This window comes from Hypanus sabinus, chromosome 10 (assembly GCF_030144855.1).
Source record: "Hypanus sabinus isolate sHypSab1 chromosome 10, sHypSab1.hap1, whole genome shotgun sequence".
NCBI lineage: Eukaryota > Metazoa > Chordata > Chondrichthyes > Myliobatiformes > Dasyatidae > Hypanus > Hypanus sabinus.
Genome location: NC_082715.1, coordinates 22,320,162 through 22,347,762, shown reverse-complemented (window position 1 = coordinate 22,347,762; position 27,601 = coordinate 22,320,162). Strand labels below are relative to the sequence as shown.

The window sequence follows — 27,601 nt, the reverse complement described above, 5'->3', positions numbered from 1 at the left end:
GTAATCCCTGAGGAAAATTCTGCAGCTGGAGCCCCTAAGGCATTCCTATGTTGAGTTCAATGTTAACTGGACACTCCTGGTGCCAAACCACATTGGTCTTGCTGTCCCTTTGGATTCATCAGCTGCGTTCAGTGGGGGAGACTACTGCACCATTAACAGCTTGCTCTCCATATCGTACTGACCTGGCAACACACACACACATAAAGTGCTGGAGGAACTCAGCAGGTCAGGCAGCATCTATGGAAAAGAGTAAACAGTTGAGACTTTGGGCCGAGACCCTGCATCAGGATGCTTCATCAGATCTCTTTTCCATAGATGCGGCTAAGTTCATCCAGCATTTTGTGCGTGTTGCTTGGATTTCCAGCATCTGCAGATTTTCTTGTCTTTGTACTGCCCTGGCTTGCATATTGACTTTGGACAACTGGGACGTAGCACCCATTGTTGGGCCCGACCAATGGAGGCCATCATCATCAGTCGTATCTTTCAACACCTTTGAAGCATCTGCTAAGACATTCAGCCAAGGATAAAAGAGAGAAAAAATATTGTGAATACTGCATATTGGAAACAAGAACAAAGTCAGTAATACAGAGAAAATCCAACCTTAATCTGATCTTTCCATTGATATTGTAGGGTATTTCCAGCATGAAACTTATTTTATTAATTCCGTTTGTGTAAGTACAAAGTGTATGAAAAACAAATCTCAAATGATGTTAAGGTACCAATGAAACATTCACACATTTAGACACAAAGTAATAGTTCTAACTTCCTTGCTGCATGAAGCTTTGTAGATCAACATTAATAAGTCAGCCCACTCTTTGATGTAATAAAGAGACATTGGAACAGAGGATCTTTTTGAAATCTGTTATGTTTTTGAGTTCTTTTTTTCTCAGCTCAGACTAACCAAAGGCTTTCTACAGCCTTTCTAGTGTTTGGATTTCAGTACTTTCAGTTGTTCTTTGTACTGTAATCCACTGGATTGAAAGCCTAGCTCATGATGTTCCCTTGCATGGAACAGTGAAATCATCACCATCAGCTGTGCAGATAGGGCTTAGTAAATTATCCTGTGGATGGAGGACATAAAGTAGAGATAGATGATTTTCCTCCGACCAAAGGTAGAGACACTGTAGTTGACTTCATGGCTAATCCTGTTCAAAGTTTAAAGTAAATATATTATTAAAGTACAATGAGACTGCATTGAAATTTATCTTCTTTCAGGCATATATAGGAAATACAATAGAATTTATGAAATCTGTCTAAAAACAAACATGGACATACAAGCAACATGTAAATGAAGACAAACTATGCAAATGAAAATAACATGATTTAAGTTCATTTAATATCAGAGAATGTATACAATACACAACCTGAAATTCTTACTCTTCAGACATCCACGAAACCAGAGACCCCCTAGAATGAATGATAGAAAATCAAAGACCCCTCCCCCACCTTTGCAGAAGCAGCAGCATGAATTAGTCTCTCTTCCACCCCCACTCATGCCAGCTAAAGCACTGATCAGCGCCCCACCACCAGCAGCAAAAGCCCCCAAAGATAACTTGATCCGGAGTCCATCAAAACTATTGTCCACAATCCAGCACACAGCACATTAATATCTCAAACAGGCTCACTGGGGAAAGAGAGAGGTTGCTTCTTCAACAATCAGAGCAAAGACCAGCAGTTTACTGTTCTGATGTTACAATCTTCCACATCACTTCTCCAAACCCACCGCCCCCCCACCCCCCATCTTGAGGCTTTCCCTCTCCATCAAAAGAGAGAGAGAGGAAGGGACGGATGGACCATTCGGGTACAGAGATTTTCTTCTGACAGTATTAATTGGGGAGCTCATAATATGGGGTAACATCAATAACAGAGATGTTGCTTCTGGTGGCAGGGTAGCATAGCGGTTAGCGCAATGCTTCATAGTGCCTGCAATCACTGGGCTTCAATTCCCGCAGGAGTTTGCACATTCTCCCTGTAACTGTATGGCCTTACACCTGGTGCTCTAGTTTCCTCCTACATTTCAAGGACAAATGGATTAGGGGTCATATGTTGCGGGCATGCTGTGTTGGGGTGGAAGTGTGGCAACACCTGCGAACTGCCCCAGTACGTCCTTGGACGGTGCTGGTTGTTATGCAAGATTGATGTTAATTTTGATGTTTTGATGTACGTGACAAATAAAGCTCATCTTTCTTTTGTTCTGTGTGTGGGGTTCCAGAACTATATCTTTAAGAAGGCCATAGATTCTAACATTGAACAGACTTTGTCATCAATGCCGACTTTAATTGGCACAGAGCTCGGGACTGTGAGAGAACTCACCACCGTACCTATCTCAAATACCAGAATCATGTGTGGAACGTGCTCCAGTCCTCAACTAGTAGTGATAGTGATATAACTGTAATGATGCAATTATTTTAATTACAATTAGTGAAACATGTAAAACATTACATTAAATATCAAATATGTCCATATTCAGCCAATAATGTATACTGTTAACTGTTCATCAGTACTAAGAAAATGAACTTGATTTTTTTAAACATAAGTGACATCAATTCAGAATCACAGTATTTGAACAATAAAAACAGAACATTCTGGAAACACTCGGCAGACCAGGAACCATTTCAGGAAGAAGAAATAGAGTAAACAGCTGAGGTTGATTAATCTTTGTCTGAATTGGGAAAGAGAGAAAACAAATTTGTTTTGTTGCAGAGATGGATAGGAAATTATTGCTGTGATTTTGTGAGGCAATACTAACTGTACAACGATTTGCTGAAGGATAAGTTGATATTTAGAAATGGACATGTTATGTACTTACTTTATACTGCCCAACATCTTGTGTAAAGAAAGACAGCAAACAAGGATAGCTGAAGCCCACTCTGAGGTCAATCTCCGAATGAAAATGATCATTGCGAATTTTAGGGTTTTAGCCAAACCTCGCTTAAGCTTTCCCATCTGTAATAATGATGGTTATCACATCATTAAAGGATTTTCACATTAAATTTAGTGCCAGTAACTACTAGGGCATGATAGAAAATGTTAGAACAGAACTAAATTTTGAAATTTAAGGTCGGTATTTGTATTTGATGTATTTAAAGTACTGCACAGTACCAGGCATTGGCCTGAAGAGCTTGTGCCACTCAATTACACTCATGTGACCAATTAACCTACTAACCTGTACATCTTTGGAATGTGAGAGGAAACCAGAGCACCTGGAGGAAACCCATGCGTTCACGGGGATTCAGTGGCGGAACTGGACCCAGATCGCTGGCCTGAAATAGTGTCATGCTAATCACAGTGCTACGTGCAGCCTTGTTATGTTTATTATTTTTTCTTCAAGGTGCATACATTTTTAAAATATGGGAACCTACTGTAAGTAAATGACTTTTAGGAAGATGAATTCAAAAGGCCAAATCTTTTCTGTCTTTAGCTGGCTTTTCTAAAACTGATTGGGGGTTTGCTGTAAAGGCAAATATGCATGAAGTAATTTAAAGTCATCTAGAAATTTATTGAAAACTGGAATCAAGTCACTGCACCACTTATAACCTTCAGGGCAAATGGCTTTGAAAATGCGTTCTGGAACCATACCATACCTCCTTTTCCTTCTGAAACCCACTTATTTAAACATGGAAATGCATTTCATGGAAGCTGTTATTTCATTGACAACTTATAAACAAATCACAAGTCAATCAGTTGAACTGAGCTCTTACTACAGAGTGAAGAAAGGTTCTTCATATATCGATCTTGGGACTTGCAATAAACATATTTGAGAGCAAGATGCTAAGTGATCATGACGGAATCCTTACCAGAGTGACACCCTTAAAGCATAATTATATTGACAACATCATACACTTTACTGAAAGCTCCATTCTATGCCCTCTGGTTCTTCATCCTCTCACTGTCCAGATCCTTCATGATTTTTAGCAAGTAGATCAGATCCCTTCTCAAACTTCACTACTCCAAAGAAAACTATTCCATTTTCTCCAGTTAACCTGAAGCTCCTAATCACTGGAAGCATTCCAGTAGATCTCTTCTGAACCTTCTCGAAGGCATATTTCCTATCAGAAATGATCAAAATAGAGTTCTACTGTGACCAAACTAATGTTTTAATGTCCACAACTTACATGCTCACAAAATCTCTGCTTCAATCCCTTTGGATTTAAAACTATGATTTATATTTCCCCTCCTCATTAAAATTCAATATCTTATATTTTTATTTTTTTTTCATATTTCCTTAGAATCTTAAATTATAAAATTAGTCCATTCAGTTTGTAAAGTCAATGTCAACACTGAGAGCAGTCCCATTCCCTCACCAGCTTCCCTGTAAACCCTTATTCTCTCATGCGTCAATTAATACCACCAGCCCCTAACAACAACACTCCCCCACCAACATAGAGTATCACCTTCATTTTGTTTAATTCATATTAGCCAATTCACCTAATAACCAGCAGATCTTGATAGAGTCATAGACAAGTACAGCACAGAAAGGGGCCCTTTAGCCTATCCAGTCCAAACTATTTGAACAGCGGACTCCCATCAACCTGCTTACCCCTATCATCCATGTACCTCTTCAAACTTCTCTTAACCATTCAAATCAAGTTTACGCGCACTATTTCAGGTGCCAACTCATTCCACCGTCTCATCAACCTATGAGTGAAGAATTTTTTTTGGATTTATTCATTTATTTCCACAATTTATGTTAATTTTACGTCTTTCTCTCTATTGTTGCCACAACACAATAAAATTTCATGTCATGTAAATCAGTGATTAAGTCTGATTCTGATTCTGACATGGGGAGAAACTGGAGCACTCGAAGATCAGTTTGGCCACAGAGAGCATGGAAGCTCAATGCAGACAGCATTGGAGGTCAAAATGGAATCTATGCAACTGAACCCATATTTATCCACAACCAGCACTGTTGCCATGTCGACCGGCTAAATTCCAGCTCCAGTATATTAACACATTCCACTAGCCTCCATGCCTATGAGACCATGAGACCATGCGATGTGGGAGCATAATAAGACATTTAGCGCATTAAGTCTGCTTTACCGTTTAATTTCCATTCTTCCCCTCAGCCCTGATCACCCTGTATTCCTTCATACCATGACTAATCAAGAATTTATCAACCCCTGCCTTATATATACCCAATGACTAGGCCTCCACAGCTGCCTGTGGCGATGAGTTCCATAGATTCACCACTGTCTGGCTAACAAAATTCCTTCTCATCTCCATTCTGAAAGGAAGTCTCTCTATTCTGAGGCTGTGTTCTCTGGTCTTGGACTCTCCCAACACAGGAAATATCCTCTCCACATCCACTCTATCCAAGCCCTTTCATCATTCGATAGATTTGCATGAGGTCACACCTCAATCTTTTGAACTTCAGTGAGTAGAGGTCCAGAGCCATCAACCGCTCCTCCTATGAAAAGCATTTCAATCCCAGAATCATTTTTGTGAAGCTCATTTGAACCCTCTCCAATGTCAGTGCATCCTATATCCTCCTTATGTTCATCAGAATCTTCATTATCATTTACTATACTTCCCACTTTTGTCTCAACGTTTAATCTGAACAGCCATGACCAAGTTCTTAATATATTAGTAAGAAAAGTGGTAGAGACAACTACGGAATAAAACTGGACTTATCTACCTAATCCTAAAACCTCTCACTATAGCTCTTCACTGCAAATCATCTATGCGAGGTTGACTTTCTCAATTTTTTTTCACTTCACTCACTCTAATCTACCCACTTCTGCACTTGTAGCAGTCTACTCACTAAAAGACATCCCCAGTGCTACAATCGAACATCCGAGTCAACGGTAGTCCTATTGTGGCTTGGTGAACTGACATCTACCCTGCAGAGGTCAAACATCAGTTTTCAAACTCTTCCTCATAATTTCCTCTGGATCATGACTCAACTGTAGATTGTCCCTGTCTTCATTTTCTTCAGAGATCTTCCTCCATAGCATCCATCCCAAAAGTCTGGCAAACCCACACAACTAGCCTCTACCTCCTCACTAGGATCATAATTAGTACTCTTCTAATTAAACAATTGCTCCAATTTGTTCTTGTCCCAGAGAAGTTATGCATCCATTCCTAAATCTATCCCATTGAAATTTGTGACATCTCCAGCCCTGACCACTCTTTTGATCATCTAAGGTCTCTTCTGCCTGAATAAAAGCATAATCAGTTCCCCTCCACCATTATAACCGTTTGCTTTCATTCTCAGACTGAACGGTTAAACTTTCTTTCACTCAAGGTGCACCTCTGGGAATTCTCTGTGCCCGTCTCTTTGTGGGATATGTAGGACAAATCTTGTTTCAGTCCAGCTCAGCAACACCCCCCCCACCCCCCGCATCAATGGCTGTATGCACCAGTGTCTGTATGCAGTCATTCACAGCTTAAAAACTTAACTACTTCTGTTACCAATTTCCCCCCTGCTCTCACATTTACAAAATCCATCTGTGGCACATTCTTCCCCTTGCTGCATCTCACTGTCTCCACCTCTAAGGCTATTTTACTAACTAAAGTCTTGTCTATGCACCAACTCACCCTGCTTAGTATAAGGACTTCATTTTATTTAGCCAGTTCCTCTGTCATATTGCCTCTGATGATGAGGCTTTCCAAAACGTCTTTTCTTCTTTCAATTGTAGTTTCACACCAAGGCGAGATTTTATTATGTGTGAAGAGATTTGGTATGTCACCAAAGACTCCAGCGAATGGAGGGCATTCTAGCCAGTTGCATGATTGTCTGATATGGAGGCACCAATGCACAGGATCAGGAACAACTGCAGAGGGTTGTAGACTCAGCCAACTCCATCATGGGCACAATTCTCCTCACCATCAAGGCCATCTTCAAAAGACAATGCTTTTAGAATGCGGCACCCATAACGAAGGACCCTCACCATGCACGATATGCCTTCTTCTCATTACTAATATCAGAGACGAGGTACCCAAGCCTGAAGACACAATCTTAACATTTTAGGACCAGCTTTTTCTCTTCTGCCATCAGATTTCTGAATGGACAATGAACAATACCTTGTTATTTTGCTCTCTTTTTGCAGTTTTTATTTATTTTTCATATATTCTTTTAGTTTATGGCAATTGTAATGAATTGCACTGAACGGCTGCCACAAAACAACAAATTTCATGACATATATCAGTCAGGTTTATATCAGTGATAATAAACCTGATTTTGATTCTCTTCGGTTGTCCATCAGAGTCCGATGACAACGTTTACTCCTTTAACGGTGAGATCTTTGATGATTATACAGTCTTATCCTGGACCCACAAGTTCTATGGCAGGTGGGACATGTATATGTGGTATTGGTGGTATTGATGGCAACCATGGCTACATTTCTCCTGGCTCTCTTCTGCTGTCTTCTGGTTGTTCTTTCCATCTCCAGAATATGAACCCCATCCCCACAGAGCTGTTGCCAAGTGTTATGGTCAGCAGCAACATCCTCCAGGTCCTCAGGTCTGATCTTGCACTTCCTTAAAGCATTCTTCATCTGATCATTATAGCGCTTCTTCGGCCCTCCAGCTGAGCGTTGACCATGATGTAGCTGGCTGTATAACACTCTGCGGGGTAGCCGACATGGCGGCATCCTTATCATGTGCCCCAGCCACTGCAGCTGACGCTGGGCGATCATGGTTGACAGAACACTTGGCCCCATTTCCTATTACCGACACCTTTTGTGCTCAACTCCTCAATTCCTGGCCAGAGCAAGATAGGGTTCTCCTGGCCCTCTCCTATCACCACATTCAGTGAGATTCCACTGCACAACACAGCCTTCCTTCCTTTCCCCTTTGAGCATGTTAAAGAACCTGTTCTCTTTATGAACTCGCATATTTGTCAGATTTCTTTGGAAGCAGTTTAATATGGCAGAATGTGATGTGATGCAAAGTAGGCAGAAATATAAAGAAAGGCTAGAGCATTTTACTTAAAGAGAGGCATAAGTCACAAACCAAAGCTGTTATGCAAGGCTCTGCTATTAGCCAGCCCACAGCATTTTGTCAACTTTAAGTTGCTCTACTTTACAAAGACAAAGTATTGGAAATGATGCGGAGGTTCATGAAAACCAAATTGTCATCAGGAAAAAGGTTGTTCTACATGGAGTGATCTGATAAATCAACAGTACCTGTCAGTCCTTCTCTGTTCCATTGCAGTAGGCTTGGCATATTTGCTAATTCTATCACTTTTTATTTCTCCATGCCCTTGTCAAGTAAGTTTAAATCCTTCAAAAACTTTCCAGCTAACCTTATTAGAGAGTGTTGTGCATCTGTATCAGATGAGGCCCATCCATCAAACACCTAAACTTGAAATAACAATACAGTTCTGCATTATGTTTGTAATATGATGTTAATTTTGATTAGTAAATTAATATTCCATATAAATAGCTTCTTGGATGTAACTTCACTTGTAAGTGTTTGATGGCTCTGGACCTGTACTCACTGTAGTTTAGAGGAATGAGGGGGATCTTATTGAATATTGGAAGACAGAGTGGATGTGGAGAAGATGTTTCCTATAGAGATGGAGCCTAGGACCAGATGGCACAAACTCGGAATAGAGGGACATCCATTTAGAACAAAGAAGAGGAAAAATTTCTAAAGCCAGAGGCTGGTGAAGCTGTAGCATTCACTGCCGCAGATGGCCATGAAGTCCAAGACACTGGGTATACTTAAGTAGAGGTTGATCAATTATTGATTAATCAGAGCATCAAAGGTTACAGGGCTAAGGTGGAAGAATACGGTTGAAAGGGATAATAAATCAGCCATGATGGAATGGCAGAGCATACTCGATGGGTTGAATGGCTTAATTCTGCTCCTATGTCTCATGGTCTTGTAAATTTTATCAATGACCTTTGTGAGTTTGTCAATTTGTGACATAATAGCGCAGGAATGACTTGACCCTTTGCAACAGTAAAGATGACTGATAATGATGTGAATTGATATTTTGTCAACTTGGGAGTTTTTGTGCAAAATACCCTGAAGATTAACTTGCAGGTTTAGTCGGTGGTGAGGAAGGCAAATGCAATAATAGCATTTATTTCCAGAAGTCTAGACTAAAAGCAGGGATGTGATGCTGTGGCTTTATAAAGCACTGGTGAGGCCTCACTTTGAGTAGTGTGAACAGTTTTGGGCTCCTCATATTAGAAAATATGTGCTAGCATTGGAGAGGGTTCAAAGGAAGTTCACAAGGATGATTCTGGGAATGAAAGGTTTATCATACGAGGGATGTTTGTTGGCTCTGGGTCTGTGTTCACTGGAACTTAGAAAGATGAGGGGAGATCTAATTGAAACCTTTTGAATGTTGAAAGGCCTAGACAGAGTAGATGTGAAAAGGATGTTTCCCATAGTGGGAGAGTTTAGGACAGGAGGGCACATCCTCAGGATAGAGGGCATCCATTTAAAACAGAGATGCGGGGAATTTCTTCAGGCAGGTGGTGGTGAATTTATGGAACTTGCTACCGCAGGAAGCTGTGGAGGCCAGGTCATTGGGTACATTTAAGGCAGAGATTGATAGGTTCTTGATTGGACGTGGCATCAAAGGCTACAGGGAGAAGGCCAGGGAGTGGCGCTGAGAAGGGTGAAAAAAAGAACAGCCATGATTGAATGGTGGAGCAGACTCAATGAGCTTAGTTCTGCTCCTATACCTTATGGTTTTCAAGTCATCAAGTCACCTTTTATTGTCATTTTGACCATAACTGCTGGTACAGTACACAGTAAAAACAAGACACCATTTTTCAGGACAATGGTGCTACATGAAACAGTACAACAAACTACACTGAACTACATGAAAACAACACAGAAAAAAACCTACACTAGACCTACCCAGGACTGCATAAAGTGCACAAAACAGTGCAGGCATTACAATAAATAATAAACAAGACAATAGGCACAGTAGAGGGCAATAAGTTGGTGTCAGTCCAGGCTCTGGGTATTGAGGAGTCTGATGGCTTGGGAGAAGAAATTGTTACATAGTCTGGTTGTGAGAGCCCGAATGCTTTGGTGCCTTTTCTCAGATGGCATGAGGGAGAAGAGTTTGTATGAGGGGTGCGTGGAGTCCTTCATAATGCTGTTTGCTTTGCAGATGCAGTGTATAGTGTAAATGTCTGTAATGGTAGGAAAAGAGACCCCGATGATCTTCTCAGCTGACCTCACTATCTGCTGCAGGGTCTTGTGATCCGAGATGGTATAATTTCCGAACCAAGCAGTTGCTCAGGATGCTCTCAGTACAACCCCTGTAGAATGTGATGAGGATGGGGGGTGGGAGATGGACTTTCCTCAGCCTTCGCAGAAAGTAGAGATGCTGCTGGGCTTTCTTTGCTATGGAGCTGGTGTTGGAGGACCAGGTAAGATTCTCTGCCAGGTGAACACCAAGAAATTTGGTGCTCTTAACTATCTCTACTCAGGAGCCGTCGATGTTCAGCGGGGAGTGGTCACTCCATGCCCTCCTGAAGTCAAGAACCATCTCTTTTGTTTTGCTCACATTCAGAGACAGGTTGTTGGCTCTGCTCCAGTCTATTAGCCACTGCACCTCCTCACTGTATGCTGACTCGTCGTTCTTGCTGATGAGACCCACCATGGTCATGTCATTGGTGAACTTGATGATGTGGTTCGAGCTGTGTGTTGCAGCACAGTCGTGGGTCAGCAGAGTGAACAGCAGTGGACTGAGCACACAGCCCTGGGGGTTTCCCATGCTCAGTGTGATGGTGTTGGAGATGCTGCTCCTGATCCGGACTGACTGAGATCTCCCAGTCAGGAAGTCTAGGATCCAGTTGCAGAGGGAGGTGTTCAGGCCCAGTAGGCTCAGCTTTCCAATCAGTTTCTGAGGGATGATTGTGTTCAATGCAGAAATGAAGTCTATGAACAGCATCCGAACGTATGTGCCTTTTTTGTCCAGGTGGGTTAGGGCCAGGTGGAGGGTGATGGCAATGGCGTCATTTGTTGAGCGGTTGGGAGAGTATGCAAACTGCAGGGGGTCCAGTGAGGGGGGCAGCAGGGTCTTGATATGCCTCATGACGAACCTCTCGAAACACTTCATGATGATGGATGTGAGTGCAATGGAACGATAGTCATTTAGGCAGGACACTGAAGACCTCTTCGGCACGGGGACAATGGTGGCGGCCTTGAAGCACATTGGAACGGTGGCACTTCTCAGGGAGATGTTGAAGATGTCAGTGAGAACATCTGCTAGCTGGTCTGCACATCCTCTAAGCACTCTATACCAGAAATATTGTCTGGTCCAGCAGCCTTCTGTGGTATCTTATGGTATCATTTCAATTGAGGAACAAAATAATTCTTTTCCATGTTGCACACACCAAACAAAGTATTGAGAATTATTCTTGATGAACTTTATAAAAATGTTTTTGGTCCTGCTTTTCTGATTATTAGGTTGAGTTTTTGACAATGATTGTATTTACAACCAAGTTTCTACCTGCAATAATTTATTAATTCTCATTCCCATTTTCTTATTAGCTTCCTGCTGTGACAATATTGCATCTGCCTTGGTGCTTCTTAAAACATTATTTGGATTTCTAGTATTATTGTCAATAAACTCTCTGCAAGTTATAAAATATTGTATTCCCAGTGCAAATAAAGGGAAGGTTACTTTAACGTAAAGGTGAGGCAAGTCATTGATGCTGTGCTCAGCTAATTGTACTTGTCTAATTGAAAAATTTGGTTTTAGCAGAGAACTTCGTTCTTAATTGTTGAACTTCATGAAAGTATTAAAAGAAATCACCTGCCAGTTCAGCATTCAAGAATTGATTTAACTCTATTTTGATGACAGTTCATGCATTACAGTAGTGCAGAGGTTAGTGAGATGCAATTATAGCTCAGGTCGATGGAGTTCCTTAAGGAGTCTCTTATGTCCTCTGCATGGAATGGTGGATTTTCACCGGGTCCTCAAGTTTCCTCCCACATTCCAAAGACATACTTATGTAGGTTAATTGTTTATTGTGAATTGTCCTGTAATTGGGTTTGTTGGGAGTTGCTGGGGTGCTGTAGTTTGAAGGGCTGGAAAGGGCTTACTCTGCACAGTGTCACTGAAAATAAATGAATCAACTGCCACTGAAAATGTGGAGCCTGCAACAACATGTTTCAAGATACCCACATTAGCCAGAGGCCGAAGTAAAAGGGTGAACAGCCTCTCACTTGTGACACTCAGGAGATGGGATGACTCAGGGTGACTGCAGTGTGCATCAATTCTGCAGAAGCCATTAGCATTCTCTACAACCTTCTTGTATGCTAAAGGATCAGCATAGCAAGATCTGGATAACAACTTGCGTGCTTATTTCTTTGGCTGACCCACATAAGATGCCCCATAGGATAATGAACTGGAGCGATCTCTCCCTCTTAGGCAGCGACTTGCAGAAGAGATGTGGATGGATAATTACTAAATCATATTGCCAAGTATACCATAAGACATACGAGCAGAATTAGGCCATTTGGCCCATTGAGTCTTCTCTGCTATTCCATCATGGCTCATTCATTATCCCTCTCAATCCCATTCTCCTGCCCTCTCCCTGCATCCATTGACACCCTGATTAATAAAGAAACTATCAACCTCAGGCTTAAATATACCCAATGACTTGGCCTGCATAGCCATCTGTCGCAATAAATTTCACACATTCACCACCCTCTGCGAAAGAACTCTTTCCTCATCTCTGTTCTAAATGGATGTCCTTCTAGTCTGAGGCTGTGCCCTCAGTCTCATGTCTTTCCAACTACATATCAATTAAATAAAAGTGTGCTCGTGGGAGATGGCTTTAACTGGTGTATTCACATTGCAGTGAGAGAGAGAGAGAGCTAGAACAATGCGCACGTAGACAACAGATCAATGCACATAGGTAAGTTATCAGTCCATACACAGTGCTAAGGGGAGTCATTGCTCTAAAAGAAACAGATCCATATATTACACTCTGGTCCTAGACTCAGCCACTACAAGACACATCCTCTGCACATCTGATCTAGGCCTTTCAATAATCAATAGGTTTCAATGAGATTCCCGCCAGACTTCTAAACTCCAGTGAATGTAGGCCCAGAGTCACCAAATGCTCCTTATGTGTTAACTATTTCATTGCTGTGATCATACTCGTGGAGGTCCTTTTGACCTTCTCCAAAGCCAGCACATATTTTCTAAGATAAGCAGCCCAAAACTGCTCACAACTCTCCAAGTGCAGTCTGACCAATGTGTTATAAAGCCTCAACGTTACATCCTTGTTCTTGTTCTCTAGTCTTCTCAAAATGAATGCTAGCTTTGTATTTGACTTCCTCACCACCGACTCAACCTGCAAGTTGATCTTTAGGGAGTCCTGCATGAGGACCAAGTCCCATTGCATCTTTGATTTTTGAATTTTCTCCCTATTTAAAAAAACAATCCACCCCATTATTTCTTCTATCAAAGAACTTGATATTATATTCTAACTACCACTACTTTGCCCTTTCTCCTAATCTGTCCGATTTCTTTTCCAGACACCCTGCTTCCTTAACATTACCTGCCGTTCCATCTATTTTCATAGCATAGAAAATAGGTGCAGGAGCAGGCCATTCGGCCCTTTGAGCCTGCACCACCACTCAGTATGATCATGGCTGATCATCCAACTCAGAACCCTGTACCTGCTTTCTCTCCATACCCCTGATCCCTTTAGCCACAAGGGCCATATCTAACTCCCTCTTAAATATAGCCAATGAACTGGCCTCAACTGTTTCCTGTGGCAGAGAATTCCACAGATTCACCACTCTCTGTGTGAAGAAGTTTTTCCTCATCTCGGTCCTAAAAGGCTTCCCCTTTTTTCTTTAAACTGTGACCCCTCGTTCTGGACTTCCCCAACATCGGAAACAATCTTCCTGCATCTAGCCTGTCCAATCCCTTTAGAATTTTATACATTTCAATAAGATCCCCCCTCAATCTTCTAAATTCCAGTGAGTATAAGCCTAGTCGATCCAGTCTTTCTTCATATGAAAGTCCTGCCATCCCAGGAATCAATCCCAGAACCTTCTCTGTACTCCCTCTATGGCAAGAATGTCTTTCCTCAGATTTAGAAGACCCAAACTGCACACAATATTCTAGGTGCGGTTTCACCAAGGCCTTGTACAACTGCAGTAGAACCTCCCTGCTCCTGTATCATCTGTAAACTTAGCCACAAAGCCATCAATTCATCATCCAAATTTATTGACATATAATGTGAAAAGAAGTGGTCCCAACGCTGAACCTTGCAGAACATTGCTAGTCACTGCAGCTGACCAGGAAAGCTCACTTTATTCCCACTCTTTGTCTCCAGCCTGTCAGCCAATCTTTTATCCATTCAAGTATCTTTCCTGTAATATCATGGGTTCCTGTCTTGTGAAGTAGCCTGATGTGTAGCAACTAGTGAAAGTTCTTCTTAAAACCCAATTAAACAACATGCACTGACTTTCCTTTGTTCATCCTGTCTGTTATTTTCTTAAAGAATTCCAAAAAATTTGTTGGCTTCTCAAAAGGAAACCATGTTGACTTAGGTCTATTTTGTCATGTGTTTCCAATTACCTCAAAACTTCATCCTTTATAATAAACTCCAACATCTTTGCAACCACTGAAGTCAGGCTAATTTATTGGCCAATAATTTCCTTTCCTTTTCCTCCCTCCCTTCTTAAAGAGTGGAGTGATTTTTCACCCTTCCAGAACAATGCCAGTATTTTGAAAGGCATTACTAATGCCTACACAATCTCTTCACCTACCACTTTCAGAACCCTGAGTTGTAGTCCATCTCGTCCAGGTGACTTTCAGACCTTTCACTTCTCAAGCACCATAACTCACTTCTGTCCCCTGACACTCTCGCATTTCTGGCATTTTGTTAGTGCCTTCCACAGGGTCAACTGATGCAAAATACTTACTATGCTTGTCCACCATTTCTTTGTCTTGTATTACTACCTCTCCCATGTCAATTTCCTGCATTCTGATCTCCACTCTTACCTTTGTTTTACTTTTTATGTATCGGAAAGGATTTTTCGCATCCTCTTTTATGCTATTGGCTAGCTTACCTTCATATTTCAGCTGTTCTCTCTTTATGACTTTTTAGTTGCTTTCTATTGGTTTTTAATAGCTTCCCAATCCTGAACCTTTGCAATAATTTTTCCCATATTATTTGCCCTCTCTTTTGCTTTTATGCTGTCCCTGACTTCCCTTGTCAGTCATGATTGACTAATTCTGCCTTGAGAGTACTTTGTCATCTTTGGGATTTATCTTTACTGTGTCATTTGAATTGCTCCCAGAAACATCAGCTGTTACTGTTCTGCCATCACCCCTGATCATTTCCCCTTCTAATCAACTTTGCCAGCTCCTTTCTCATGCTTTTCTCATTCCTTTTACTCCACTGCAATACTGATTTTAGCTTCTCATTCTCAAATTGCTACTTAAATTCTATCATATTATGATCACTGTCTCCTAAAGGTTTCTTTACCTTAAGCTCCCTGATCAAATCTGTGTCATTAGATAACACCCAATCCATAATTGCCATTCCCTTAATAGGATCAATCACATGCTGCTCTAAAAAGCCAACTCATTGACATTCTACAATTCTTCTCTTTTGAGAACCAACCTGATATTTTCCATTCCACCTGCATATCGAAATCCCCCATGACTATCGCAACATTTCCCTTTTTACATGCCTTTTTATCTCTCCCATTGTAACTTGCAGCCCACATCCTGGCAACTGTTCGGAGGCCTGTATATAAAATACCAGAAACTGTATTATCTTCAAGGCTCCAGCAGTAATTAAATAATGAAACCAGATATTTCTTTCAGCAGCAGACAAGCTTGTCACCAATGGCTTATTTAGCTGAATAAGTTACAATTAGGGCAAGGTATTAGTTTTAGTGCTGGTCTCCAATTCCAGTTCTCTTAATGAGCACTTGCAGGCAACCTAACTGGCAATCACTGTCTGTTCTCAAAGTAAGCTTTAACTCCTTTTCAAGACAGTGTTTTATGCAGAATGGAATTGAGAGCAGGGTTCCAGCTTAATATTAGATGACGCATGTGAGTCATTGTTTTGTGTTGAGGAGAACCGCACAAACAAAAGCTCCCTTTTTCTTAATAATAAGGAAAAATATAATTTGTGTATGTCGCTGGGAATTCAATAGCAAGAAAGGAAATGTGTTTAAGTTTAGTTAGACTTTAGAAAATTCAAGCTCAGATTGAAAGCAAAGAGCAATGTGAATGAAATGCCAATTTCACCAGAAAATAGATTTTCTTTTCCCTTCTGGGCCATGGATTTTTATACCATGTTACTTCAAGTGATAGAAAACAGACACAGGCACATTGACCAAGCATATCCACACCTACCACGAAGCAGATAGCTATACTAATCCTAATTATCAGAATCAGAATCAGGTTTTATATCAAATGTTGGCAAATTTTAAACAATTCTCTATGCATTGATTTGTGTTCATTTACTGAACTTCCTGGAGACCTTTGGATTCATCACTATAATGATACAGCTCTCAATCTGACCAGAGCAATATGTAGAACTCATAATGAATTCATTCATTATGTTCCATGTTGTATGAACTGAGCAATCACGGACTTGATTACTCTTGGCAAGTTTTTCTACAGAAGTGGTTTGCCGTTCCCTAATTTTGGGCAGTATCTTTACAAGACATTGTCAATACTCTTTAGAGATTGTCTGCCAGGTGTCAGTGCTCAGTGGACTTGTGATATGCACCAGCTGTTCATGTGACCATTCAAGACATGCTCCCATGGCTTCACATGACCCTGACTGTGGGGGGGGGGGGGGGGGGGGAAGGGATGCTAAGTAGGTGCTGCACCTTGCCCAAGGGTGACCTGCTGGTTAGCAGAGGGAAAGAGCACCTTACACCTTCTTTAGTAGAGACACATCTCTACCCCGCCACTCAGAAATATATGTGCTAAATAAATACGCAAAGAGTTGTCCATACTCTCAGGATCTATCAACAAACCATTATCTTATTTTTCTAGTGTTCAAGAAATTACCAAACACATATATCTTTTTACTTTCTGGTATATTAACTCTTTCTTCTTATTATTACTTACTTCTTACAGAGGTGAAGGATGCTGTTCCAACTAAACACAAGGAGATTAAAAGTAAGTACTCTACCCCAATAATAAGGATTAGTTTTTATTTGAAATTATACTCTTTACCTGAAGACTATCCTGATAGAATTCTAATTAAAATATTCAATGGAGTTCTTGACAGTGATTTATGTTTGTGTCTTAATGTCATGAATGCCTCAAGGTTTAGGCACTCAAATGTTTTTTTTGAATTTGAACTAAGTGGACCAAAACAAGAGATAATTAATCTTTCTTTTAAATGCTAAGTGTCAAATAGGTATAAGAAGCATGACTAGCAAAGATTTATGATCAACGATAATGCTCAATGCTAAAATCTGATGATGTTTGAATGCATTTCGTGCACTTTCCCAACATTACCTCATCTTCATATTCAATTCACATAATTTGAATCCTCTACAGAAATTATTTTCCTATTTATAAATAGCAAAATCTTGACTGGAGGTAAAAATGATCTCTATCAATCAGGGAAGTGATGTTTGTAAAATCCCATTTCTGAAAAAATAAATACACAGTTTGAGAATTGGTCCCCCCTCTGGGGTGCATAGATTTAGTTGACTGAAGTCTGTCAGATTCATTTATTAAAATCTTTGAAATAAAATGCTTTTAAGAGCTATTTTGAATACTGTATTATATGGGACTTGTCAAGGCATAGGCAGAGATGATGTTTCCCATGGCTAGTGTGTCTGGGAGTCAGTCTCACAATCAGACGTTGACCATTCAATACAGAGATATGGGAACGTTTCTTCAATTAGTGGTTATGGAATCTCTTGAAAGTATTACAAAATATAAAGCAGAAGAGAAGTATGACCATGATTTAATTGAATGTGGAAGGAGATATGAAATGCTGAATACTCTACACCTGCTTCTTATGTTTTAGGCTTTTCCGTAATTGATCACCCCAGTAGTAGGATTTTCTGGAGACCAACAACAAAGGGTTTCAGGATCAGCACCTAACCTAATAATCCTTCTGCTTCCATTATTATATATGACGAACCATTCAATATTTCAAAGAATGCTAAATACACATATTGTAGTGTTTCCATGAGACCATAAGATATAGGATCAGAATTAGGCTATTCAGCCCATCATGTCTTTGCCATCTCATTATGGCTGATCCATTTTTTTTCTCTCAACCCCATTCTCCTGCCTACTCTTCATAACCTTTCATGCTCTGGCTAATCAAGAACCTATCAACTTCCGCCATAAATATCCCAGTGACTTGGCCTCCACAACTGCCTGTGGCAACAAATTCCACAGATTTACCACCCTCTGGATAAAGATATTTCTCCTCATCTCTGTTCTAAATTGATATCACTCTATTCTGTGGCTGTGCCCTCTGGTCCTAGGCTCGCCCACTATAGGAACTATCCTCCCCACATCTATTCTATCTAGGCCTTTCAATATTCGATAAGTTTCAATGAGATTACTCCTCATTCTCCTAAGTTCCAGTGAGTTCAGGGTCAAAGCCATCAAAAGCTCCTCAAATGATAAGCCTCTCAATCCCAGAATTATTCTCAAGAACCTCCTTTGAACCCTCTCCAATGTCACCACATTGTTCCTTGTGTATTACCCTGGTTGAGATTTTTAATGCTATGCTGTAAGAATTTCATTTTAGCAGATCTGTAAGAACACTCTGTCCTGTTTTCAACCTGTCTTGCTTTGAGCTGAGATAAGGGGCTTTGTTGAACAACTTCGGAATGTGGTGTCAGCCAGTCTGGCTGGTGGAACTGGGAGAAGGTTTTAGAGAGTGCTGGGCAGAGGAGCATGACCATGGTGTGGGTCAAGGTCTTTGTTGGTGGGAGCTGGGAGAAGCCAGGAGGGAAGATGGCTAAGTCTGCCGTCCGTGTTGCACAAGGTGCTTTGTGCTGATGAATGGCCTCAAGGAGGAAGGACCAATACTCCTACGGGGGAGGCCGGTTGTTCGAGATGGATTTCAAGTGACATTCAGAAGGTGCAGTGTGTACGTCAAAAACTACGGCTTCCGGAAAATCTGTACTCCACTGTGCACACGTGACTGTTTTATCCTTTTAGTTTTTTTTCTTTCTTTCCTTTAATAACTGGTTGCTTAAGTTAACATTTTTAAGTATACTTCTTTATAGTTGCATACAGTGTACGATCTGTTGTATACATTCTAGACATACGAAGCCTGAGAAAGGTGAGTTTCTCACCACAGAGTCCCAAGCCGCATTTTCAGAAGCGCCTAGTAAAAAGGGGTTTCACTTGGATAAGAGACCCAAAAATGCTCACAATACTCCAAATACAGTCTAATCAGTGCCTTATACAGCCTTAGCATTACATCTTTGCTTTTATATTTCAGTCCTGTCAAAGTGAATGCTAACATTGCATTTGCCTTTCTCATCACCGATTCAACCTGCAAATTAACATTGAGGGAACTCTGCAAAAAAAGCTCCCAAGACCTTTTGCACCTCAGATTATTGAATTTTCTCCCTGTTCATAAAACAATCCTTCTATCAACGTGCATGACCATATACTCCCAGAGACCTTCACTTCTTTCCCCATTCTCCTAATCTGTCCTTCTTCGGCCTCTCCGCTTCCTCAGCTCTACCTGCCCCTCCACCTGTCTTCATATTGTCTGCACATGTGGCCACAAAGCCATCAATTCTGTCATCCAACTCATTCACATATGACATAAAAAGAAGCGGTTCCAACACCAACCCCTGTGGAACACCAGTGGTTGCTGGCAGCAAATCAGAGAAGACTCTCTTAATTCTTGCTCTTTGCCTCCTGCCAATCAGCCAACACTATTATTTTCCCTGTAATGCCATAGGCTCTTATCTCGTTAAACAGCCTCATATGCAGCACTTCGTTAAAAGGCTTTCTGAAAATCTATGTATACAACATCAACTAACTCTCCTTTGTCTATCCTGCTTGTTATTTTTTCAAAGGATACCAACAGATTTGTCAGGCAAGATTTTCTTTTCAGGAAACCATGCTGACTTTAGCCTATTTTACCACATGCCTCCAAGAACCCTGAAACCATATTCTTAATCAGGAAAGCCAACATCTTTCCAGCTATTGCGGTCAGACTAACTGGCCTATTACAAACTTGAGAAAATCTGCAGATGCTGAAAATCAAAGTAACACACACAAAATGCTGGAGTAACTCAGCAGGTCAGGCAGCATCTATCGATCAGAGTAAACAGTCAACGCTTTGGACTGAGACCTTTCATCAGGACCTTTAATCAGATCCAGTTCTGATGAAGGGTCTCAGCCCGAGATGTCGTCTGCCTACTCTTTTCCGTAAATGCTGCTGAGACTTGCTGAATTCGTCCAGCATTTTGTGTGTGTTACTTGAATTTCCAGCACCTACAGATTTTCTCATCTTTGCACTGCCCTGGCTTGTGTGCCGACCTTGGACAGCTTGGACGCAGCATCCATGGTCGACCCCAACCAACGGAGGCCATCATCATCAGTAGTGACTTTCAACACCTTTGAAGCAGCTAATAAGATATTCAGCCGAAGATAAAAGAGAGAAAATAACTGTGAATACTGCATATTGCAAACAAGAACAATATCAGTAATATACAGCAAATCCAAACTTAATCTGATCTTTGCATTGATATTGAAGGATATTTCCAGCATAGACAAATTTAATTTTGTTAATTCAGTTGCTGTAAGTACAAAGTGTATGGAAAGCAAATCTCAAAAGATCTTAAGGCACCAAAGACACAAAGTGACATTTCTGCCCTATAATTTTCTTTCTTCTATCACCCTCCCTTCTTGAAGACCATAAGACATAGGAGCAGAATTTGGCCATCTGGCCCATCGAGTCTGCTCTGCCATTCAAACATAGCTGATCCTTTTTTTTTCTCCTCCTCAACTCCATTTCCCAGCCTTTTCTCCGTAACCTTTGATGCCATGTCCAGTCAAGAACCTATCAATCTCTGCCTTAAATACACCCAACGGCCTGGCCTCCATAGCTGCACATGGCAACAAATTCCACAAATTCACCACCCTTTGGCTAAAGAAATTTCTCTGCATCTCTCTTTAAATGGATGCCTTTCTATCCTGAGGCTGTGCGCTTTGTTCTAGACTCTCCCACCATGGCAAACATCCTTACCACATCTGCTCTGTCTAGGCCTTTCAACATTCAACACTTGCAGTCTTCCAGATCCCTAGAACCATTCCAGAATCTAGAGAGATCATTACTAATGTCTCCCCAATCTCTTTTGAATTTGATGACCTTTTCCTAGAATCATCGAATATCTGGAATGATACACAGTCGAAGAAAGCCATTCAGTCCAGTGTTCTGGTGCCATCTCTAAGTGAGGACCGTTAATCTGGTCTCAGTTTATTTTCTATGGACTTGCATATGTCTTAGTGTCTTCTCTTCAATTTCATATACATTGTTCTCTTGTAATTTCTACAAACACACTTACAGCCAGTGTACTTCAGACCACAGAAATGAGTTGATTTGTGTTGTCTTTGTTCATTCTGAGAATCACCTTATGTTTGTGTCTAATGGCTATCAAATTTATCACCAAGGAAAATATATTTTTTCTCATTTATGTTGTCAAAACAGCTTATGATTTAGAATATTTTCATGCAGTCTCCAGTCTCCACTGCGGCTCTAGTTTCTTCATATCATTGACTTCTCTCATTTTTGACACTGTTCCGGCTGATTTCTTCTGCACCTTCAATGCTTTGATGTTCTTCATAAGATGTGTCTCACATAACTGAGTCCTACAGGAGTAGATCTTGCAATAAGCTAAGATTACAGACCACAGTGTTGCTTAACCCAAGGCAAGTTTTTCAGCCTGAGAATAGGAAAGTTGTCGAAATTTTTCTTGACCCTTTGTGGAGTTCACTAATACAGCAAAGGGACAACTACATTCGGCAAGGCCACAGATATTGCCGCTGGCTTAGAAATTTATCAAAGCAGGAAACCTAGGTTATTTTTAATGTAGCACAGAGGCAAGTCCCTATACTGGGATGCCTGGATGATGAAAATCCAGAAAAATACTCACGCAGAGGCTCGGCAATATTTAGAAATATTTTTCTGCTATTCTGAATTCTGTTCCGGTTTTAAGATACCATAAGCCTCATTAACAGACTTCTCATCCTGTCCTGCCACAGTTAAAAGCTGTTACACATAGAGAGGAAATCTTGGTTTCTTTATCCCTGTAAGAGCCATTCAACTGTTCTCTATCTGCATTTTATTCTGTATTGCATGTTCTGTATTCTGTTATTAAAGGTAGCTAGTCATGTAGGAGGGGTGTGGTAAATCAAAGGGAATAAATTATATATTCATGCTTATTCTGGTTAGTTTTTAGTGCTGGGACTTCTGGGTGTTATATCTTTTGTTGACCACTTAACTTCACCAAATTACATTCGCTTAAGTCCGCTTAAGTACATATAATAGCTTTAGTTTTAGTTTTGTAAATTTCATTGTTTCAAGATTGTATGTTTTGTTCATTACTAATGAAGGATCGAAAACATTTCTTCGACTTTTTTGAACATTATTTGATTGAGGAACGACTGCTCAGGCATGTGGATGTCAGTGAGTTAGACTGGCGGAAGGAATTTAAGAAGAAGACAGTTTTATGGAGCAGGTGACAGAGTAGAGGGAGTCAGGGTAAGAGGGCTTTGGCTCAATGGGGCTTAGGCAATAATGGGTCAATGTGAGGTAAGTTACTTCTGAAGAAAAGAAATAGGAAGTATGTCTGTGAGGCCAGTGTTCTGTACTGGGTGTCGGATGTGGGATGTCCGGGAGACTCCCAGCCTCCTGGATGGCCACATCTGTGCCAGGTGCGTTGAGCTGCAGCTCCTTAGGGGCCATGTTAGAGAACTGGAGATACAGCTTGATAGCCTTCGTCTGGTCAGGGAAAGTGAGGAGGTGAGAGAGAGGATCTATAGGCAGGTAGTCACACCGGGGCCTGGGGAAACATATAAGTGGGTAACAGTCAGGAGAGGGAAGGGCAAGAGACAGATACTAGAGAATACCCCTGTGGCTATCCCCCTTAACAATAAGTACTCCTGTTTGAATGCTGTTGGGGGAAATGACCTATCTGGGGGAAGCAAGTGGCTCAGAAGGGTAGGGAAAGGAAGATGGCAGCAGTGATAGAGGATTCTATAGTTAGGGGGTCAGACAGGTGACTGTTTGGACACAGGAAAGAAACACGGATGGTAGTTTGCCTCCCATGTGCCGGGGTCTGGGATGTTTCAGATTGCGTCCACGATATCCTTAAGTGGGAAGGTGAACAGCCAGAGGATGTGATGTATATTGGTACCAACGACATAGGTAGGAAAAGGGAGGAGGTTCTGAAAACAGACTACAGGAAGGTAGGAGGGAAGTTGAGAGGCAGGCCCTCAAAGGAAGTAAACTCAGGATTACTGCCTGCACCACGCGACAGTGAGAATAGGAATACGATGAGGTGGAGGATAAATGCGTGGCTGAGGGATTGGAGCAGGGGGCAGGGATTCAGATTTCTGGATCATTGAGACCTCTTTTGGGGTGGGCGTAACCCATACAAATAGGACGGGTTGCACTTGAATCCGAGGGAGACCAATATCCTGGCAGGGAGATTTGCTAAGGCTACTGGGGAGAGTTTAAACTAGAATTGCCGGCGGGTGGGAACCAAACTGAAGAGATCCAGATCCAGAGGGTTGGTCAGAAAGAGCATGGGGTTAAATGTGTAGAAGGTTTGGGTGATCTTGAGAAGGTCATCAAAATTCAGGGTGCAATTAGCCCGATGGAAGTTCAAGGAGTTGGGTTAAGTACAGTAGACAGTGTTTTAAGCAAAGAGAGGAGGAATGGGCTAAGAATTCTATACTTGAATGCGCATAGTGTCAGAAATAAGACAGATGAGCTTGAAGCTCAGATGAAAATGGGGAACTACGATATTGTTGGGATAAAGGAGACATGGCTGCAAGGGGATCAGGCCTGGGAATTGAGTGTACCAGGGTATACGTGCTATCGTAGAGACAGAAATATGGGAAGAGGGGGTGGGGTGGCCCTGTTGGTGAGGAATGAGATTCAGTCCTTAGCAAGAGGTGACTTGGGAACAGGGGAAGTAGAGTCTGTGTGGATTGAGCTGAGGAACAGTAAGGGTAAAAAGACCCTAATGGGTGTTGTGTACAGGCCCCCAAACAGCAGCGTGGATATTGGGTACAAGTTGATTAGGGAGTTAACATTGGCATGTGCTAAAGGTAATGCAGTCGTTATGGGAGATTTCAACATGCAGGTGAACTGGGAGAATCAGGTAGGTGCTGGACCCCAGGATAGTGAGTTTGTGGAGTGTCTAAGGGATGTATTTTTGGAACAGCTTGTGCTTGAGCCAACCAGGAACGAGGCTATTTTGGACTTGATGATGTGTAATGAACAGGAATTGATAAGTGATCTTGAAGTAAAGGAGCCATTAGGAAGTAGTGATCATAACATGATAAGTTTTTATCTACAATTTGAGAGGGATAAGGGCAGATCAGAGGTGTCAGTGTTGCAATTAAATAAAGGAGACTACGGAGCCATGAGGGAAGAGCTGGCCAAAGTTAAATGGGCGGATGCCCTGGCAGGAAAGACAGTGGATCAGCAGTGGCAGATATTCTTGGGCATAATACAAAAGATGCAAAAGCAGTTCATTCCAATGAGAAGGAAGGATTCAAAGAGGGGGAAGAGGGCACAGAGGTTGACAAAGGAAGTCAGAGATTGTATAGCATTAAAGAAAAAGAAGTATGACAGGGCTAAGATGAGTGGGAATACAGATGATTGGGAAAGTTTGAAGGAACAAGCAGATCTTAACTAAAAAAGCAATACGGAGAGAAAAAATCAGGTATGAGCTCAGTCTAGCCAGGAATATAACAGGGGATAGCAAAAGCTTTTTTAGCTATGTGAAGAGAAAGAAGATAGTTAAGAACAATGTTGGCCCCTTGAAGAATGAATTGGGAGAAATTGTTATGGGAAACAGGGAAATGGCAACAGAATTTAATGTGTACTTTAGATCTGTCTTCACCAGGGAGGACACAAGCAATCTCCCAGATGTATGGATGGGCCAGGGTCATAAGATATCAGAGGAATTGAGACAGATTGACATTAGGAAAGAAACTGTGATGAGTAGACTGGTAGGACTGAAGGCTAATAAATCCCCAGGTCCAGATGGTCTGCATCCGAGGTTCTAAAAGAGGTGGCTCAGGAAATTGTGGATGCATTGGTAATCATTTTCCAATGTTCCTTAGATTCAGGATCAGTTCCTGAAGATTGGAGAGTGGCTAATGTTATCCCACTTTTCAAGAAGGGAGGGAAGGAGAAAACGGAGAACAATCACCCTGTTAGCCTAACGTCAGTCATGGGGAAGATGCTTGAGTCCATTATTAAGGACGAAATAGTGGCACATCTTGATGGCAGAAATAGGATTAGGCCGAGCCAGCATGGATTTACCAAGGGCAAATCATGCTTGACTAATCTGTTGGAGTTTTTTGAGGGTGTAACAAGGATGTTAGACAAGGGTAAGCCAGTGGATGTTGTGTACCTAGATTTTCAGAAGGCATTCGATAAGATGCCACATTGGAGATTGGTGAGTAAAATCAGAGCTCATGGCATTGGGGGCAGGGTTTCAACATGGATAGAAAACTGGTTGGCAGATAGAAAGCAAAGGGTAGCAGTGAATGGGTGTTTCTCGGACTGGCTGGAGGTGACTATTTGGGTACCACAGGGCTCTGTATTGGGACCACAGCTCTTTACGATTTGTGTCAACGATTTAGATGAGGGCATTGAAAACCATATCATCAAGTTTGCTGATGATACTAAACTGGGTGGCGGTGTGACATGCGAAGAGGACGTTAGGAGAATACAGGGAGACTTGGATAGGCTGAGTGAGTGGGCAGATACTTGGCAGATGTCATTCAATGTGAATAAATGTGAAGTTATCCACTTTGGAAGCAGGAACAAGAGGGCAGAGTATTGTCTGAATGGTGTAGAGTTAGGTAAGGGAGAAATGCAAAGAGACCTAGGAGTCCTAGTTCACCAGTCAATGAAGGTGAATGAGCAAGTGCAACAGGCAGAGAAGAGGGCAAATGGAATGTTGACCTTTGTTACAAGGGGAATTGAGTACAAGAGCAAGGATGTCCTTTTGCATTTGTACAGGGCCCTGGTGAGACCACACCTGGAATATTGTGTACAGTTTTGGTCTCCAGGTTTAAGGAAGGACATTCTGGCAATTGAGGAAGTGTAGCGTAGGTTCACTAGGTTGATTCCTGGGATGGCAGGGCTGTCTTACGCAGAGAGATTGGAGAGATTGGGCTTGTACACGCTGGAATTGAGGAGATTGAGAGGGGATCTGATTGAAACGTTTAAGATAATTAGATAGGATTGAGGCAGGAAATATGTTCCAGATGTTGGGAGAGTCCAGTACCAGAGGGCATGGATTGAGAATAAGAGGTCAGTTATTTAAAACAGAGTTGAGGAAGAGCTTCTTCTCCCAGAGAGTTGTGGAGGTGTGGAATGCACTGCCTCGGAAGACGGTGGAGGCTAATTCTCTGGATGCTTTCAAGAAGGAGCTAGATAGATATCTGATGGATAGGGGAATCAAGGGATATGGGGACAAGGCAGGGACTGGGTATTGATAGTGAATGATCAGCCATGATCTCAGAATGGCGGTGCAGACTCGAGGGGCCGAATGGTCTACTTCTGCACCTATTGTCTATTGTCTATTGAGATAGATGAAGGGACAATTGGCTCACAAATAGAGAAAACTTGGAGACAATGTGAGAGGGAGGATAGACAAGTGGTAGAGAAGGGATGCGCTCAGGCTGATGGTTTGAGATTTGTCTATTTTAATACAAGGAGTATTGTGAACAAAGCAGCTGAGCTTAGAACGTGGATCAGCACTTGGAGCTAAGATGCTGTGTCCATTACAGAGATTTGGATGGCTCAGGGGCAGAAATGGCTACTGAGAGTGCCAGGCTTTAGATGTTTCAGAAATGACAGGGAGGGAGGCAAAAGAGGTGGGGGCATGGCATTGCTGATCAGAGATAGTGTCATGGCTGCAGAAAAGGAGGAAGTCATGAAGGGATTGTCTACTGAGTCTCTGTGGGTGGAAATTAGGAACAGGAAGGGGTCAATGACTTTACTGGGTGTTTTTTAAAGACCACCCAATAGTAACAGAGTTATAAAGGAGCAGATAGGGAGACAGATTCTGGAAAGGTGTAATAATAACAGGGTTGTCATGGTGGGAGATTTTAAGTTCCCAAATATTGATTGGCATCTCCCTAGAGCAAGTACCCCAGAGTTTATTGAGAAAGTAAGGAGTCATAGGATCCAAGGGGACCATGCTTTTTGGATCCTGAATTGGCTTGCCCACAGAAGACAAGGGTGGTTGTAGACGAGTCATATTCTGCACAGAGGTCGGTGACCAGTGGTGTGCTTCAGGGATCTGTTCTGGGACCCCCTGTATTCATGATTTTTAAAAATCACCTGAATGAGGAAGTGGAGAGATGGGTTAGTAAATTTGCTGATGACACAAAGGTTGGGGCGTTGTGGATAGTGTGGAGGGCTGTCAGAGGTTACAG

The 27,601-nt window shown here is 41.7% G+C and overlaps 1 protein-coding gene across 1 annotated transcript in view; it reads left to right on the top strand.

The window, feature by feature from the left end:
- The first annotated feature begins 17,051 nt into the window (after positions 1-17,051).
- LOC132400263 (triadin-like) overlaps positions 17,052-27,601 on the top strand; it is a 264,638-nt gene continuing 254,088 nt past the window's right edge. The window contains exon 1 of the mRNA XM_059981238.1: positions 17,052-17,089. The gene's annotated coding sequence lies outside the window, so the exon portion shown is untranslated. The remainder of the gene's footprint in view (positions 17,090-27,601) is intronic.